The sequence below is a fragment of the Pteropus vampyrus genome, unplaced genomic scaffold (genome assembly GCF_000151845.1).
Source record: "Pteropus vampyrus isolate Shadow unplaced genomic scaffold, Pvam_2.0 Scaffold801, whole genome shotgun sequence".
Lineage (NCBI taxonomy): Eukaryota > Metazoa > Chordata > Mammalia > Chiroptera > Pteropodidae > Pteropus > Pteropus vampyrus.
The window spans coordinates 33,802-49,540 of record NW_011889582.1 but is presented as its reverse complement, the minus strand read 5'-3'; the positions used below and the strand labels follow the sequence as shown (position 1 = coordinate 49,540).

At 53.7% G+C, this 15,739-nt stretch overlaps 1 long non-coding RNA gene and 1 pseudogene across 1 annotated transcript in view; both read left to right on the top strand.

The window, feature by feature from the left end:
• Window positions 1–15,739, top strand: part of LOC105309612 — a 49,120-nt gene that overhangs the window by 13,714 nt on the left and 19,667 nt on the right. The window lies entirely within an intron of this gene.
• On the top strand, window positions 12,026–12,136 carry LOC111734116 (annotated as a pseudogene).

Here is a 15,739-nt window from a genome sequence, read left to right as displayed (position 1 = left end):
AGGAGCTTTCGAGTGATTTAAATTAGAAAGGGTGTCACCCAAGCACCACCCAGGTGCCGAGGGAGGCCTTTGCAGAACTCAGGGCCAGCTCCAAGTGGCACCCCGGGGCAGGGCAGCGGGCTTGGGCAGGGCCACAGTCCCATCCCACTAGGTGTGCTTGGGTCGGAACCGGCCCTGGGTGTCGGGTTGGTCTGTTTTCCAGCTACTTGCTGCTCCAGGCCGTGGACCAGCCCGGAGCCGTGAGAGGTGCAGGGCGCGGGCCGCTCGCCGGCCGGGGCTCAGCCCGCACGTCAGCCCGGTGCAGGGCTCCGCGTGCGTCTCGGTCGGGCGGCTCTGGTCCGCGCCTTTGGGTTTCCAGCCTTTTATCATCGGGCCGGTTGCCCTTAGCAACCAGGAGTTAATAGGGTTTGGTTACCTGCTCGGGGCAGCACGCGAGGTGCTAGGATGACACAGGTCCTGGCAGGGCTCTCCCCGCCCTCTGGGGACTTAATGCCACGCGGGAGGGAGGGGCGCGGTGCACAGCCATGATCACCATGATCACGGTGCTTCAGAGCGTCGGAGAGCTGTGGGTTCAGATGCATGAAGGGAGGACAGGAGGGCGGTGGGGCCCCAGGGACTCCATGCGGAAAGGGGCGGGGCTCCCCGGGGGGGGTGTGTCAGGGGACATAAGTGGTGGCAGGACACGGCCAGATTTGGGGATGGTTTTAAATCACAGTATAAGAGATTTAGATTTTATCCAGCGGGTCATGGGAGCCACCGGATAATAAAAACACTTCCCCATCTTTAGAAATCGTGGTCTGTCTCAGTCCGTTTGGCGGGGTGACTGATAAGCAGCTCACGTGGATCCCGCACGGTTCTGGTGGCCGGACGTCCGGGATCTTGGTGCCGGAAGATGCAGTTTACTGACGGCTTCCTAGTTGTCGCTGTGTCCTCGTGCTGGAAGGGGGGGGGCTCTCGGGGTCCCCTGTATAAGGACCCAGATTCCATTCGCAAGGGTTCAGCGCTCATGACCTAGTCACCTGCCAGAGATCCCACCTACTAACACCCTCTCACTGAGGATTGGGGTTTCAGCACTCGTCATCTGGGGGACACGAACATTCAGCTCGTCGCAATAAAATGCACAGAAATCGGCCGTTTCTACCGCTTCCGCGCGCAGCGTTTGGTGGCACCCGTGCATCCTCATGCTCGTGCCCCCCTCCCCACCACCCATCTTCGGAACGGTCTTCATCTTGCGAAGCCGGAGCTCTGTCCCCGTTCCCAACGGCTCCCCGCCGCCCCCAGCCCGCATTCTGCTTCCTGTCTGTGGGTGCGTCTCTCTTCGAGTGCCTTTCGGTCGCGTACTCGGAAGTGGCATCGTTGGGTGCCATGCTGGTTCTGTCTGTAATTCTTCGAGGAGCTGCCATGCCGTTTTCACGGGCCACACCGGGTGACGTTCCCACGGGCAGGGTACTGCCGTGTCTCCGCATCTTCGCCAACATGTGTGGTTTTCTGGGTTCCTTCGGTCGTAGCCGTCCTAGTGGGAGTGGGCGACGTCTCGGTGCGGCCTCGATTTGCGTCTCCCTGGATCGGGGGTGCACAGCGTCTCTGCCGACGTGGGGCGGCGTCCCTTGGAGCGGTTCTGTGGCGGGGAGGTTTGGACTGGTGGTCACGCCGCCCGCTGACACCTGCAGATCAAGTCTCCTACAAGCTGCTCTGGTGGTGTCCATGGGGCGCGTGTGTCCAGGATGCTGTCCCAGTCTGGGACACGTGGCCTGTCTGCACTAAGCCCACCACGTTTCCCCCGCTTACTGGGTAGAAGTCAGAGGAGCCGAGGCAGGTGGGGAGCGTGTGAAGGCCACGTCTGGGGACGTGGTGTCTTTGCGGGAGCGGCCTCCCGGGCTGATGGGAGGACTGTGCTTCTCCACGTCCTCGGAGTGACTTGCTTGGGCCCATGAAACGTGAGCAGCAGCGACGTGTCAGTAGACGCTTTAAGAGACCCCCATGCTCCCTCCCTGCTCTCTCGGACGCGCACGTGCAGAAGGCAGAGCCACAGCGTCCGAGTGGCTGCCCTTGGCCCTGGGGAGTAGCCGCCCGCAGTGGACTTTGAGTGAGCAAGGCAGAGACAGGGACTGAGCTGCGGCCTGGGCTTCGGCGTCGGCCCGCCCGGTCCTGACTCACCCGGGAGGGGGCTGGAAAGTGTCAAGATGCGAAGCTGGGTTGAGATGGACCCGGCGCTTGGGGTGACTCCGTCAGCTTCTCCGCACCGCGTGGCGCCGAACCCCTGAGATCACGCAGGACGGTTTCGAGGCTGCCGAGGGTGAGACCAGCTGTCGCCAGCGCCATCGTGCCGGGAGCTCGCAGCTCTGGCTTGTGGCCGCCCGCGGCCCGCGCCAGGTGGGGCTGGCAGCAGCTGCCGGCAGCGCGTGGCTTCCGTTTTTCCGTGCTTAGCAAACCCGGGGCCGAGTTAAGTTTTAGGAGACACCCCAAACTCTGTAGACCTCAGAGCACGTCCAGAGCAGGAGGGAGCTATTTTTGAGTGCGGAAGTGCCGTTTGCACGTCAGCACGTTTCCGAGACCCCGCTGCTCGGCCGTAGCCATTTTTGGTGGCATCTTGGTCATTCGGTCACTATTCATGAAACAGATCTTTCTGTCATAGCTTTAACTTCTCATTATAGAAGTTTTCCAATGCCCACAAAATCGGAGAGAATTACATCACCAGTCCCCCCCCATGGGCTGGGTCGTGTCAGCCCCCCAAATTCATATGTTGAAGTCTTGACCCCCACGACCTCCAAATGGGACTGTGTGTGGAGAGGGGTCTTTGAAGGGGCAGTGAAGTTAAAACAGGGGCCTTGGGGTGGGCTCCAGTCCAACAGGAGTGCTGTCTCTATGAGAACGGGATTGGGACACAGGCATGCGTGGGGACGACGGTACGAAGACACGGGAAGGGGGCGTCTCCCTGCCAAGGAGGGGGGCCTCAGAAGAGACCAGCCCCGCCAACACCTCGAACTTGGACTTCCAGCCTCCAGAATTGGGAGAGAATACATTCTGTCATTTGAGCCGCCCAGGCCGTGACACTTCACTAAGGCCTCCCTAAGCGACTCACACAGCAGGACTGTGCTCCAGCCTCGGGGCCAGCAGCTCGGGGCGTGGGTGGCCGGTCGGGGACAGCGCCTGCGCCCGTGAGGCTCGGCGTCTGCGGGGACCGGAGACGTCGACAAGGAGACGTGCCTAGTCCCGCTCTGAATCCATTACCGCACGACGCCCGTGTTCCTTAGGAGCCGTGGCCGGGACGGAGCGCAGCTGAGTCTCCAGCAGCGTGGGGGGTCCAGGAACCTCGGGGCCCTCGGCTCAACGTGCTGGCACCAAGGCTTCGGGCGTCAGGGGGGCGGCTCGTGCACATGGACGGACACGGGCGAACGGGGCGGCCCAGGCGGCTTCGCCCCCGTTGGGACAAGCCCGCCACGTGGACCGGGCCTCAGTGAGAAAGCCAGCCCCAGGGGGAGCCAGGCGTTGCCACACGGGAGAAGCGGGGGCGAGGAGCCACACCGAAAAGTGACTCATTCGCCTGCAGACGGGTTCAGCCAGCGTTCCTGTAAATGCCAGATCTTCATGTACGTTTAAAAATACCCCGTTCACGCAGAAACGCTTCGCTGAGCGAAAGACGCCAGACACAGAGACTGCGTGCGTATCGCGCGGTTCCGTTAACGCGGCTTCCGGGAAAGGCCTCGTGACAGGGAGGGTCGCCCGGGCCCGGGCACGTGGGCGCATCGGCCGCAAACGGGCACGGGGCGCGTTGGAGGCGAGGGGGCTGCTCTGAAACCGTCGGGTGATGGCCGAGCCACGGAGCACGTTCGCCGAACATCGTCACCGCCTTTCGTGGCCGAATTGCGTGGTGTGTAAATCACACCTGGGTGAAGCCGCAAAAGACGCTCAGCTCAGCGGGAAATCGAGGAGGCCTTCCTGGAGGAAGCAGACCCCGAGCTGCATGTGAAGGAGTCACAACGCGCCTGTGGGTGAGGAGAGGCGGCCGCGGTGCTGGGGGCGAGGGCGGGAGAACCGAGGTGGAGGAGGGTGGGCGAGGTCGTCGGGGTGACGGGTCACGGACGGGAGGCCCCCCACCCCCCACCCCCTCCAGTGACTCTCAGCTGTGGCCGCACGTCCCGGCCACCCGGAGAGCGTTTTCGAAGCACAGATGCCTGGGTCCTGTTCCTGGGGTTTCATCGGGGGTAGATCCCAGAGTCAGTGCATTTTTAAAAGTATTTTCAAATGAAATGATGCTCTACTTCTATCGTTCCTTTTCGGCTTATCGCCTGGAACGATTCCATAACGAGCCCCTCGCTGCTCCCCGATGTGGTGACCCCAGGGGACAGTTCAGGGGAACACGTGGCTCTGACGTCGCTGAGCAGCGCGGAGGTGTTAGGGCCGTCCCAGGGGACCGCCGGCTCGTGTGGCCTTAACTGTCGTCACGAACTCCGGGACTGGGGCACACGCGACAGGTTTCACGCCTTCTCGTCGTTAGCGGTGGAGCTCAGCCGTGCTGCCTGTGGCGGGCGTGTCTTCACCGTGGCCCCGCAGACTCTCGGGCGCCTTCCCGGTCTCCTCGGCAGCCCCCGCGCCCGTTCCAGTGAGGTGGTGGCGCTTTCCATCCCCGTCCCCAGCCGCCTGTGAGGCGCGTGGCCCTGCGCGTCCTCCGCGCGATCGCCCCAGACTCAGGGGACTCGAGCGATTACGGAGGCTTCTTTAAGACGGGGCTTTAACCACTCCCTGGGCAGCACAAGGGCTTTGCACACGCGTGTGCGTGCACACACACGAGAACTTTCTACACACGCATGCACACACACACAATGGCTTTGCACACATGCAGACACAACGGTTTTGCACACACAATGACTGCACACACGTGCAAGGGCTTTGCACACATACACAAGGACTTCGCACACACATGCACACACACAAGGACTTTGTACCCACACATGCACACACACAATGGCTTTGCACACACACAAGGAGTTTGCACACACACATGTACACCCCAGGACTTTGCACACACACGAGGACTTGGCACAGACACACACACAAGGACTGTGCACACCTTTGCACACACACACAAGGACTGCACACACAGAGGACTTTGTACACACACACACACGCACGGACTTTATACACGCACACACACAAGGGCTTTGCACACACACAAGGACTTTATACACATACAAGGGCTTTGTACACACATGCATGGCCTTTGTACACACATGCACATAAGGGCTTTGTACATACGTATGCACACACACAATGGCTTTACACACACACAAGGACTTTGCACACACACATGCGCACCCCAGGACTTTGCACACACACGAGGACTTGGCACAGACACACGCACACACAAGGACTGTGCACACATTTGCGCACACACACAAGGACTTTGCACACACAGAGGACTTTATACACACATGCACACACACAATGGCTTTGCACACACACAAGGACTTTATAAATACACATGCACACACACAATGGCTTTGCACACACACACAAAAGGACTTTGTACACACACATTCACGCACACAATGGCTGCACACGCAAGGGCTTTGCACATACACAAGGACTTTGTACACACACATGAGGACTTTGCACACACATGCACACACATAAGGACTTTGTACACACACATGCACACACACAATGGCTCTGCGTGCACACACACGAGGACTTTGCACACACACATGCACATACCAAGACTTTGCACACACACACACACACACACCAGAACTTTGCATACACACACACCAGGACTTTGCGCACGCGCGCGCACACACACACACACAGGGGTATGCACATGCACACACAAGGACTGTGTGCACACACATAAGAACTGCACATACACACAAGGACTACACACAGATGCACACACACAAGGACTTTGCATACACACACACCAGGACTTTGCACACACCAACACACAGGGGTTTGCACATGCACACACAAGGACTGTGCGCACACACACAAGGACTGCACATACACACAAAGACTACACACAGATGCACACACACACAAGGACTTTGCACACACACGCATGTACACAAGGGCTTTGTGCACACATGGACGGACTTTGTACACACACACGCACTCAAGGGCTTTGTACACACACGCACGGACTTTGTACACACACGTGCACACAAGGGCTTTGCACACACACGCACACACGGACTTTGTACACACACTCACACAAGGGCTTTGCACGCACACACAATGGCTTTGCACACACACACACGAGGACTTTGCGCACACACGTCCGTGCCTTTTGCGAGCTGCCCAGGAGGGCCGTTTGGCATCGGGGTTGAGCGGGCGGGTTGTGGGGCGGGCGGTGGGTACTGGGGAAGCTGACAGCTGAAGGGCAGAGGACGAAGTCCTCAGTGACCGGGCCCGAGGACAGTTCCTCAGCGGTTGTCATATTTTTAGAAACATTTTTCTAATTCTGGTTTCGTGTGTGTGGTGTGGCCCGATGTGGCATTTTCGACGAAAGTTCCTTTCAGAATCGGGAGAGCAGGGTCCCGTTTTGCCAGAGACGCTCCTGTCACTCAGGTGCTGTGGGGATTGACATGGACACGACACGGCGCCAGCCGGCCGGGGAAGGCGCAGAGGCACCGTGCTCCCCCGTGCCCAGCGCATGGCTCGGGGCCTGCCGGGGACACGTCGCTCAGTTCTCCCAGGGTCGTCTGACGGGCGCGGAAGGGGAGGCTGGCGACAGCCCTCCGGACACGTGCTCAAAGCCACACAGCCAGCGGCGGCAGAGCCAGCGTTTGAACTCAGGTCCGTCTCTCTGTTTCCCGCAGAAAGCCTGCCACGGGCCACTTCACAGGGTCCGGCTGTGACCCGAGTCTCATTGACAACATACTCTGGCCGAATAGGCTTGTTTCAGAGTACAAAGCTGAAGGAAGCATTGTCCTCACCGATGCCATATTTTGGGGGTGGGTTGATGGAGTCTCTTCATTTCGAAATGATTTCAGATCCACAGGAAGGTGTAAAGAAATGTCAGGAAGGCCCCACGCCTGTCGCCTGCCCCCCTCCCCCCCAGTGACAGCGTCTCACACAACCACCACGAGCACCACGGCCAGCAGATGGCCGTCGTGTAACCAAGAGGACTCGTTCAGGTGTCATCACCGGCGCGTGCACTAGTGTGTGTGCGTGCACGTGCGCACATGCGTGTGGAGTCGTGCGCACTCCTGTGCAGCTTCCTGTAGCTACCAGCACGAGCAAGGCATCTAACTGTGCCATCGCCAGAAGACTGTCCTGCTGGCCCTCGGTGTACACACGCACACAGACATCTTGCTTCCTGACCCCTGGTACCCGCCATGTCTACATTATTTCACGAATGTCACGTAAAAGGACACTCACGACACATACGCTTTCGAGATCGGTTTTAGCAGCGTCATCCCCTTGAGGTTCATCCACGTCACTTCGCGTGTCGGTAGTTCATTCCTCTTTGTCACTGAGCGGTGTCCCGTGGTGTGGACGGACCACGCTTTAACCGCTCGCCCATGGAGGGACATTGGGGTAGTTTTCAATTTCAGACTATCACGGATAAAGCTTCCGTGAACGTCCCTGTACCAGTTTTTGTGTGAAAACAGATTCGACTTCTCTGGTATAAAGGCCCAATCACCGGCAGTCGCTGGGTCACGTGGCGCATCTGTTTTTGGTTGTAAAGGACTTGCCGGACCATTTCCCAGAGCGGCTGCAGCGTTGGTGCCCCCGACGGTGTCTGAGTGACCCGGTTTCTCCGCGTGCGCTCCAGCGCTGGCTCTCGTCACCGACTTTTTCCTTTTACAGATACTGCTTTTGGTGTCAAGTCTAAGAACTCTTTGCCAAAACTTAGGTCTCAAAGTTCTCCTCTGTGATTTTTTTTCTAGAAGTTTTACGGTTTTACGTTTTAAGTCCACGATACGTTTTCGGTTAATCTGTGAATAATGCGTGAGGCTTCGTTCAAAGTTCATATTTTCCCCTATAGACGTGCAAATGCTCCGGCACCGTTTATCGAAAAGGCTGCCTGTCACCCACTGAACGGCTTCTGCCCCTTTGTCAGAAATTAGTCGGGCATATTTTAGATGTTTAGAGCGAATCGGGTTTTCTGCATTGTCTCTGCTGTTCCATTGATATACGCGTTTCTCCCTCTGCCGACTCCGGACCGTCTCGATGGCTGTAGCTCAGTATCGGGGACAGTGGTTCCTCCCATTTTATTCTTATTTTTCAAGAAGATCAGGCTCTTCTAGGATTTTTATCTTTTCCGATAAATTTTAGAACGTTCGTCTATATCTGCAAGGCGCTTGCTGCTGTAAAACGGTTCTGATTAATTGGGCTGGAAGGTATTTAAAGATCATCTTCTCATTTAGAAATTTCCTAAATTTCTGTCGTTAACTCTGTTGGACCACGCCGTGCTCTGATCACCCTCGGCTCCAGCGGGCTCCTGTTAGAACAGGGCCAGACACGTACCTCCTAGCACATGAGTGTTTGCGCCCCAGCCCCCGATTCACGTGTTCAAATCCTAACCCCCAAGGTGCTGGTGTTGGGGGTGGGTCCTTTGGGAGGTGATTAGGTCACGAAGGCAGAGCCGTCCGTCTTGAGTGGGACTAGTGCCCTTAAAGTAGAGGCCACAGAGAGACCCCTCACCCCTGCAGCCACGTGAGGTTACGGTGAAAGACAGTGTCTAGGAAGTGAGCCCACAGCAGACACCAGATCAGCTGGCGCCATGACCTTGGACTTCCCAGCCTCCGGGACTGTGAGAAATTAATGTTTATTGTTTAGAAGCCAGACCAACAAAACGAACAAAAATCTTGCTGAGATTTCGATAGGACTTTCGTTAACCCTGTGGACCAAATTAGCAGAATTGGCATTTTTGCTCCGTGAGTATCCTGTTCATAGACGTGCTCTAGCTCTCCAAGTATTTAGGTCTCTTTGCTCGCTTTCGTCAGCATTTTATGATTGTCATCATACATATTTTATACAGGTTTTTTAGAGTTAATTATAAGTATCTCATTATTGTCAGTTGTATCGCATTTTTCAATTTTGGTTTCCACTTGCTTCTCGTCAGTACGTAGAAATGCGACTGACTTGTGTGTGTCGATTTCGTGCCCTACAATCTCACCGAATTATATATTTTCATCGGCACTCTTTGAGCTACAGCCCATAAATTCGGTGTGTGTTTAATTTCTTTCTATTCATTAATTTTTTTTTTTTTTTAGATTTTCTCTTTGACTCATGAATCATTTAGAAGTAGATAGTTTAAATTCCAAGTATGTGGCCATACCGATTTTTAGTTCGCTTCTGTTTTGGTCTGAGAACATATTCTAATGAGTTTCAGTTCTTTTGAATTTTTTTTAAAATTTTTTATAGTAACGGCTTTAAGGAGATACAGTTCTCATACCCCATCCCTTTAAAGTGTGCAGTTCGCTGGTTTTCTGTGTATCTCCCGAGTCGTGAGCCGTCACCAGTCTGACTTAGTGAGATGTGAATTCTGCGTTTTGCACACGGTGCGGCGGAGGACAGGCGGCGGTCCGTGTCCCCTCATTCTGGAGCTGGCGGCTGACGTGTCTCGTTAAGCCTCCTGTAGATTGCAGTTTCTTCTCTACCCTTTCCTTGCCTTTTTAAATTTAAAAATCTTAATCGTGGCAAAATACACGTAACGGAAAGTTTACCGTCTTAGCCATTTCTAAGTGTTCGGTCCGTCGCGTTAAGCACATTTACGTTGTCGTGTGAACATCTCCAACTATTTTCTTGTCAAACTCACACTCCGTCCCCATTAAACAACAAACCCCCTCGCCCCCCGCCACGGCCACCGTCAGTTTGCTGTGTGACCACGAATCTGACCGCCTAGGTACCTCATCCAGTGGAATTGTGGGCTGTTTGTCCTTCATCACGTAACGTATGAGAATTCCTTCACTTTCTAAAGCCGAATGACACCGCCTCGTGTGTACACAGCACATTTATCCATCCTTGTCCCCCTTGATGGACACTTAGTTGTTTCTGCCTGTGGCTGCCGTGAACAGCGCTGCCTGGGACCAGGGCAGGGCACCTCTGGGCACTCGGGGTGGACAGGCCTCTGGTGGCGGGGCCAGCGCGCTGGGTCCCGGTGGCCGGGGGAGCCTGGCGGGTTCACGAGCGGCCCGCGGTCGGGGGCCTGAGACCCAGGGCGGGGGCTCGGGTTGCGGCTGCTTGCTGAGTGACCAGTCCCCTGACACTGTGCCCGTGCCCCCTCCTGTGCCTGCCGTCGTTAGGGGCCTGTGACCCCCACCTGCTGCGTGGGAGCAGGGCGACCCGCCGGGGTCTGGGCTCCTCCCGCCGAGGCGTCGGAGCCGGAGTCCGAGGTGGGGTGGCAGCTCCCCGGGAGCCCCGCGAGGCCGTCACACCCGCCAGGGCCGTGGGGTGTCTCCGAAGGGAGGCGGGGTCGCAGAGTGTCACCCTGCTCTGTGAGGTCACGTGTCTCAGGAGCACACTGGAGCTCTTTGCTGCTTAGGAGTCGAAACGTGCTTTTCAGACCGGGCGACTTGGCCTCTTGTCTGTTCTCACGGTTCCTTTGATGTGGCAGAAGAATATTAAAACCTTCCCGTTGTTCTGCAAAACGCGAATCATACCACGTGCACCGCGCGGCCTGCCGAAGACCCGCGAGCGCACGGGCGGCGGTCTGACACCTGGCGTCCAACCTCTTACTGTGACCGTCCCTGTCACCACTATCGTCACTACTACGACTTTTAGAGAAAAGTTTGGAACCACTCTCGTCTTTCTCCGTGGAGCGAGGCCCAGGGCTACGCCTCGTCACGGTTACAGCATCCTGCAGCCCTCACTGCTGGCCCCGTGCGACATCCTAACGCCTCGTGACTCTACAGCGATCGGGGACGCAGCTTTCCGAAAACTTCCTGCAGTCCGAGCCCCATGGGGTGGGAGTTGAGGACGTGAAGGGCCCGGCCGTCTACCCAGGCTGTGGGACCAGAGGACAGTCCTTGGAAAGCGAGTGCGGCTGGAGGCGCAGTCCAAAGGGGAAGAAGCCGTCCGTTGATGGCGAGGCGCTCGGTGAACCACCAGAGCCCCGAGCAGTAAGACCCAGAGGGTGCAGCAGGGCAGGAGGTGATGGGGAGGGTGACAGCGACGACCCACTGCCGCGGACGAAGCTGCGCGTCGGCGTCGGTGGAGAAGACCCCGTGCCGGGCTGAGCCGGGCCACACGCGCGCTCCCCGCCCTCTGCACCTGCTCCTCCCCGGCCGCACTGGGGGGCGCCACCGAGAGAGACAGGGATCCAAACACACAGGGGCCGTTCCCACAGGAAGGAAGAATAGCAACGAGCCGCGAAACACTCGGGCGTACGAAGCCAGGTGAGCCATAGAAGGACACGAGTGGCATAGAATTAACGAGCAGTCGCGCCTGTGGAAAATACCGAGTCAAGGATCTAGAAAACTAAACTGGAAATGGATAAGCAAGCGAAGCGAAGTGACAGCTTAGTAAACTGAGGAAGAACAATCTAAACCATCTCTGAAATTAACAGTAAGGCGCTCAAGGGGACAGTAGTCGCAACCGAAAGGAAGGGTAGAAACTAAAAAAAAAAAACAAGAAAATAGAAACAGAGAGACAGAAAGGACAGAACAGCGGTCGTTGGGGAAAGAGCCAGCCTTCCTATAGTTGGAGACTCAAGAAGGAAAAGCATATTAAAGCTACAATTCTAGAAAATTTCCTCGAAACGTAAATGAGATCTGAATGTCCGTGGAACTAGTCCATCCATCATCCTCCTGGGATTGGCCGACTCGGGGTTTGTGCTCTAGAGAGATCAGGGTACGTTAACATCGGCCGGGCTGCCAGGCGGAATGACCAAGTCACACAGGAAGGAGAATCGGATGGCATCGGACTTTGGGACGGTCGGCGAAAGACGCGGTGGCACGTTTTCAAGAAACGCAAGAAAATGTGAACTGAAGATTTTCTATCCAGCCGACTGTCCTTTAAGTACCAACGTTATAGGAAGAAAAAAAAAAAAAAAAAAAAACAGTTTAAAGATGTAAGAACCGTCTACGGCCATGAACGAGCCCGATCCCGTCTGATCTCGGAAGCTAAGCAGGGTCGGGCCTGGTGAGTACTTGGATGGGAGACCGCCTAGGAAGACCGGGTGCTGTAGGCGTGAAAAATAAGGGATTGTAAGCCGACAAGGTCTTTGTAATCTGTGAGGTCAACTAAGGATTGCTTCGCCTAAAAAAAAAAAAAGATGTAAGAACCGAAAGCATATTGTACCCACCGGCCCCATTTAAAGAATCTACTAGAATTAGCAGTATGTCAGAGGGGGCAGAGTGGGCTGCCCCGGATGCAGGCCGTAAGGAGTTATTATTTAAAAAGGAGAACGAACTGACTAAAAGTCGGTTTGCTTTTTATTATCACTATGCTTTTTATTAGCACAGATTTCATTTAATCCAAGGATCTCAGTTGGAAAAATGCTTCCCCTCAAAAAACCTTCTGTTGGTCTAATTTCTAAGCAGCTTTTCCTGTGACTGTTGCATGTCGGTAATGCGTATAAGCTTCACGTGAGCCCATTTACATTACTTGTGCTTTACTAAACAGCACGTTCTCCGCGGCAGGTAATCTGGAGAGCTGCCAGCACAGCGTCGTGCCCTGACAGCGGCGGGCTCGGGCACACGTGCGCATCTTGAGAGTCAGTAGGTTCGTAACCGTGTAGGGCGTCGAAGCCGCCTTCATGCTCAGGCCCTTTCTGTGGGACTAGCTACCCATTCCTGCCTCTAAATAACAGATTTAGAAACTGAAAGGCCAGGAAACGATAAACGAGAAAACAGCACACGCTACGAGGTGTAATGTTTTTGGTTTTATGGATCACAGAATAATGGACACAAGAAACATTTTACCGACTTCGAATTGTATCTTCGAAATGGAAATTTATTTTCAAACATCGTTTTTTTAAATCACGCACCACGTCGAGGAAATAATGATCATTATACGATAATTACTGAAAATGTTTTTGTAGTATAGAGAATGGAGGTATTAAAAACGGGCCACTGTGGGCGCCGGATACATTACGTGGGCCACGTAAGGATGGATTTCATTCACGTGAAAGCCGAATGAAATCGGGGAAATTCAGCAGAAATATTGAGTATGACTGGCAGTGAGTATTGAATGTTTTTTAATTCTACAGGTAAGATCCAAAATAACGGTAGGGATAAATGTGTAAGAATAGATATGAAAATTACATAAACGAACAAAATGGGAGTAGTCCATAGAGATAATAAGGGAAATAGGAAGAAAGTAGAAAACCTCTCTTACCGCCCTGCGGGTGTGAAAGCTCGATAGTAAGAAGTGTTGGAGGAAGGATAACCCCAAGGCAAAAATGGGGACCTTCCTGAACGCCCAGAGAAACTACAAACTCTGAAAGGAGCAAAGCAGACACACCGCTTAGTGAAATGTAGCTGCAGGACGCAACCCTATGACCGAGCCGAGAGCAGACACACCGGCCACGTCGAAAAGCGTGAGCGGATTGAATACACGTATTGAAATCGGCTTTCAGATTGATTCACGCTGTGGCCCCAGCTCCGTGCCGAGTGGGAGAGTCACACCTGAAACAAAGTTCCGTAGCAGGGCCGGGAGTGGCAGGAAGGCGTTAGAAATGAAGCCGACGGAAAGTAAAAGAAGTCAAGGGTTTGGGCCCTGATTTCAGCCAAGGTAGAAGTCAGACCCAGAGCATGACATTGAGATCGAGAGACACCGTATAAGCTAAAGGCTCCGATTTGCAGACATCAAGGAAGAGACCCCGGGAGGTAGGAGATGTAGAGAGAAACACGCTCACTCCAGAGACCGTGACAGTCACCTCCGTCCCGGACATGTGACGGGGACAAAGGAATATGCCCCAACACCCCAGACTATGTACGGTGATAATAGAGAGTATAACTTTGTTTCGAAGCTACATGGAACGTTTATGAAAGTTGACACGTTAGATTACAAAGAAAACCCGTCCACTCTATAACATGGAAACGATACAGACAAACATTCCGTCATCACAGTGGGACAAGACTAGAAGTCAGTCGTAACATAAAAACAAAAAGGCCCTTCGACTTGGAAAACTCCGAGATTAAAATCTCTGGGATATCATCTGCGGGAAGCCCAGGGAGCTGCGGTTCCAGCCTTAAAATAAAAAATAAACGAGCAAAGTAAACATCCAACTCAGTGGACACGGGGGAGCGTGTATCTTTTCAAATTAGTGTTTTGGATTTCTTCGGGTAAATATCCAGAAGTGGGATGGCTGGATCATCGGGTAAGTTCTATTTATAATTTTTCTGCGGTACCTCCGGACTTTTCCAGAGCGGCTGCCCCAATTTGCGGTCCCACCAACAGCGCCCGGGGGCTCCCTGTTCTCCACCTCCTCACCCACACTTGTGGTTGATTTACTGACGAGGCCGTTCTGCCAGGTGTGAAGCGATGTCTCATTGTGGTTTTAATTCGCGTTTCTCCGATGATGCGTGACATCGAGCATCTTTTCATACGTCTGTTGGCCACGTGTGTGTGCTTCGTGGAGAAATGCCTGTTCAGATCTTCTGCCCATTTTTAACGGGTTTGCTTGTTTTTTTTTTTTTTTTTGGTGTTGAGTTCTTTATAAATTTTTGGATATTAACCCCTTCATTGAATTATCATTGCCAATTATCTTCCATTTAGCGGGTTGTCTTCATTTTGAAGCAACCTAAGCGCCCATTCATTACTAGTTGACTGGAGAAGTAGAGGTGGCACATGTGTACAATGGAGTATCACTCAGCCCATGAAAAGAATGAAATCTTACATTCGCAACGACGCGGACGCACTTAGAGGGTATTCTGCTGAGTGACATAAGTCAGATGGAACGAAATACCCTACGATCTCACTTCTGTACGGGATTTAAAGAACAGGATAAACAAAACAAACGGACTCATGCAGACGGAGATCAAACTGAAATTCGCCAGATAGTAGGGGACTTGGGAGGCCGAGCGAGACAGAGGATGCGATTAAGAAGTAAAAATTGGTAGTTAGAATAAGGTCGCAGGGTCGCAAAGCACAGCATACGGATCAGAGTCGATAACGCCGTAATAACTGCGTGTGGGGCCGCGTGGGCACTGGGCTGATCGGGGGTCACTTAGTGCATTACGTGAATGTGCTGTACCCTTGAGACTGATGTCATGTGGGACGTCAACTATAACCGAACAGTTAAAAATCTAAAATTTAAAAACAAAAACTGAAAAGAAAAAAAATCTAACTTAAAACGTTAGCTACAACAACCTAGTAAGCCCAATGAGACAATGATAGAAATAAGAATAAAGTTGGAAATTCGTGAATTCGGACAGAAGAAAACGATCGTACCGATAAACACACAAAATAGGGATCATTAGAAAAAAATCAAGTGGACAAACCACCGTTAAGCGTAATTACGAGGGCGAGTGTGCACAGATAAACTAATTAGAAATGGCAATAGGGAAATCATCGAGAAAACAGAGCTCGTTAGAAAAATCATCAGAAGCCACGTTTTACAATGCTGCGCAAATAAATGCGAAGACCTGGATTAGAAGGGCGCTTCTCTGGGAAAACGTAATTACGCAAACGGACCCAGCAGACACATCCGGTTTAAACAAAACGATTTCCATCGAAAAAAATCAGAAGAATCTCCAACCCCGTATAGCGTCCCAGGAGAACACTATCAAATCTTCAAAGACTGGAACATCTCAGTGCTCTGTAAATTGTTCTAGAGATGGACGCTTCA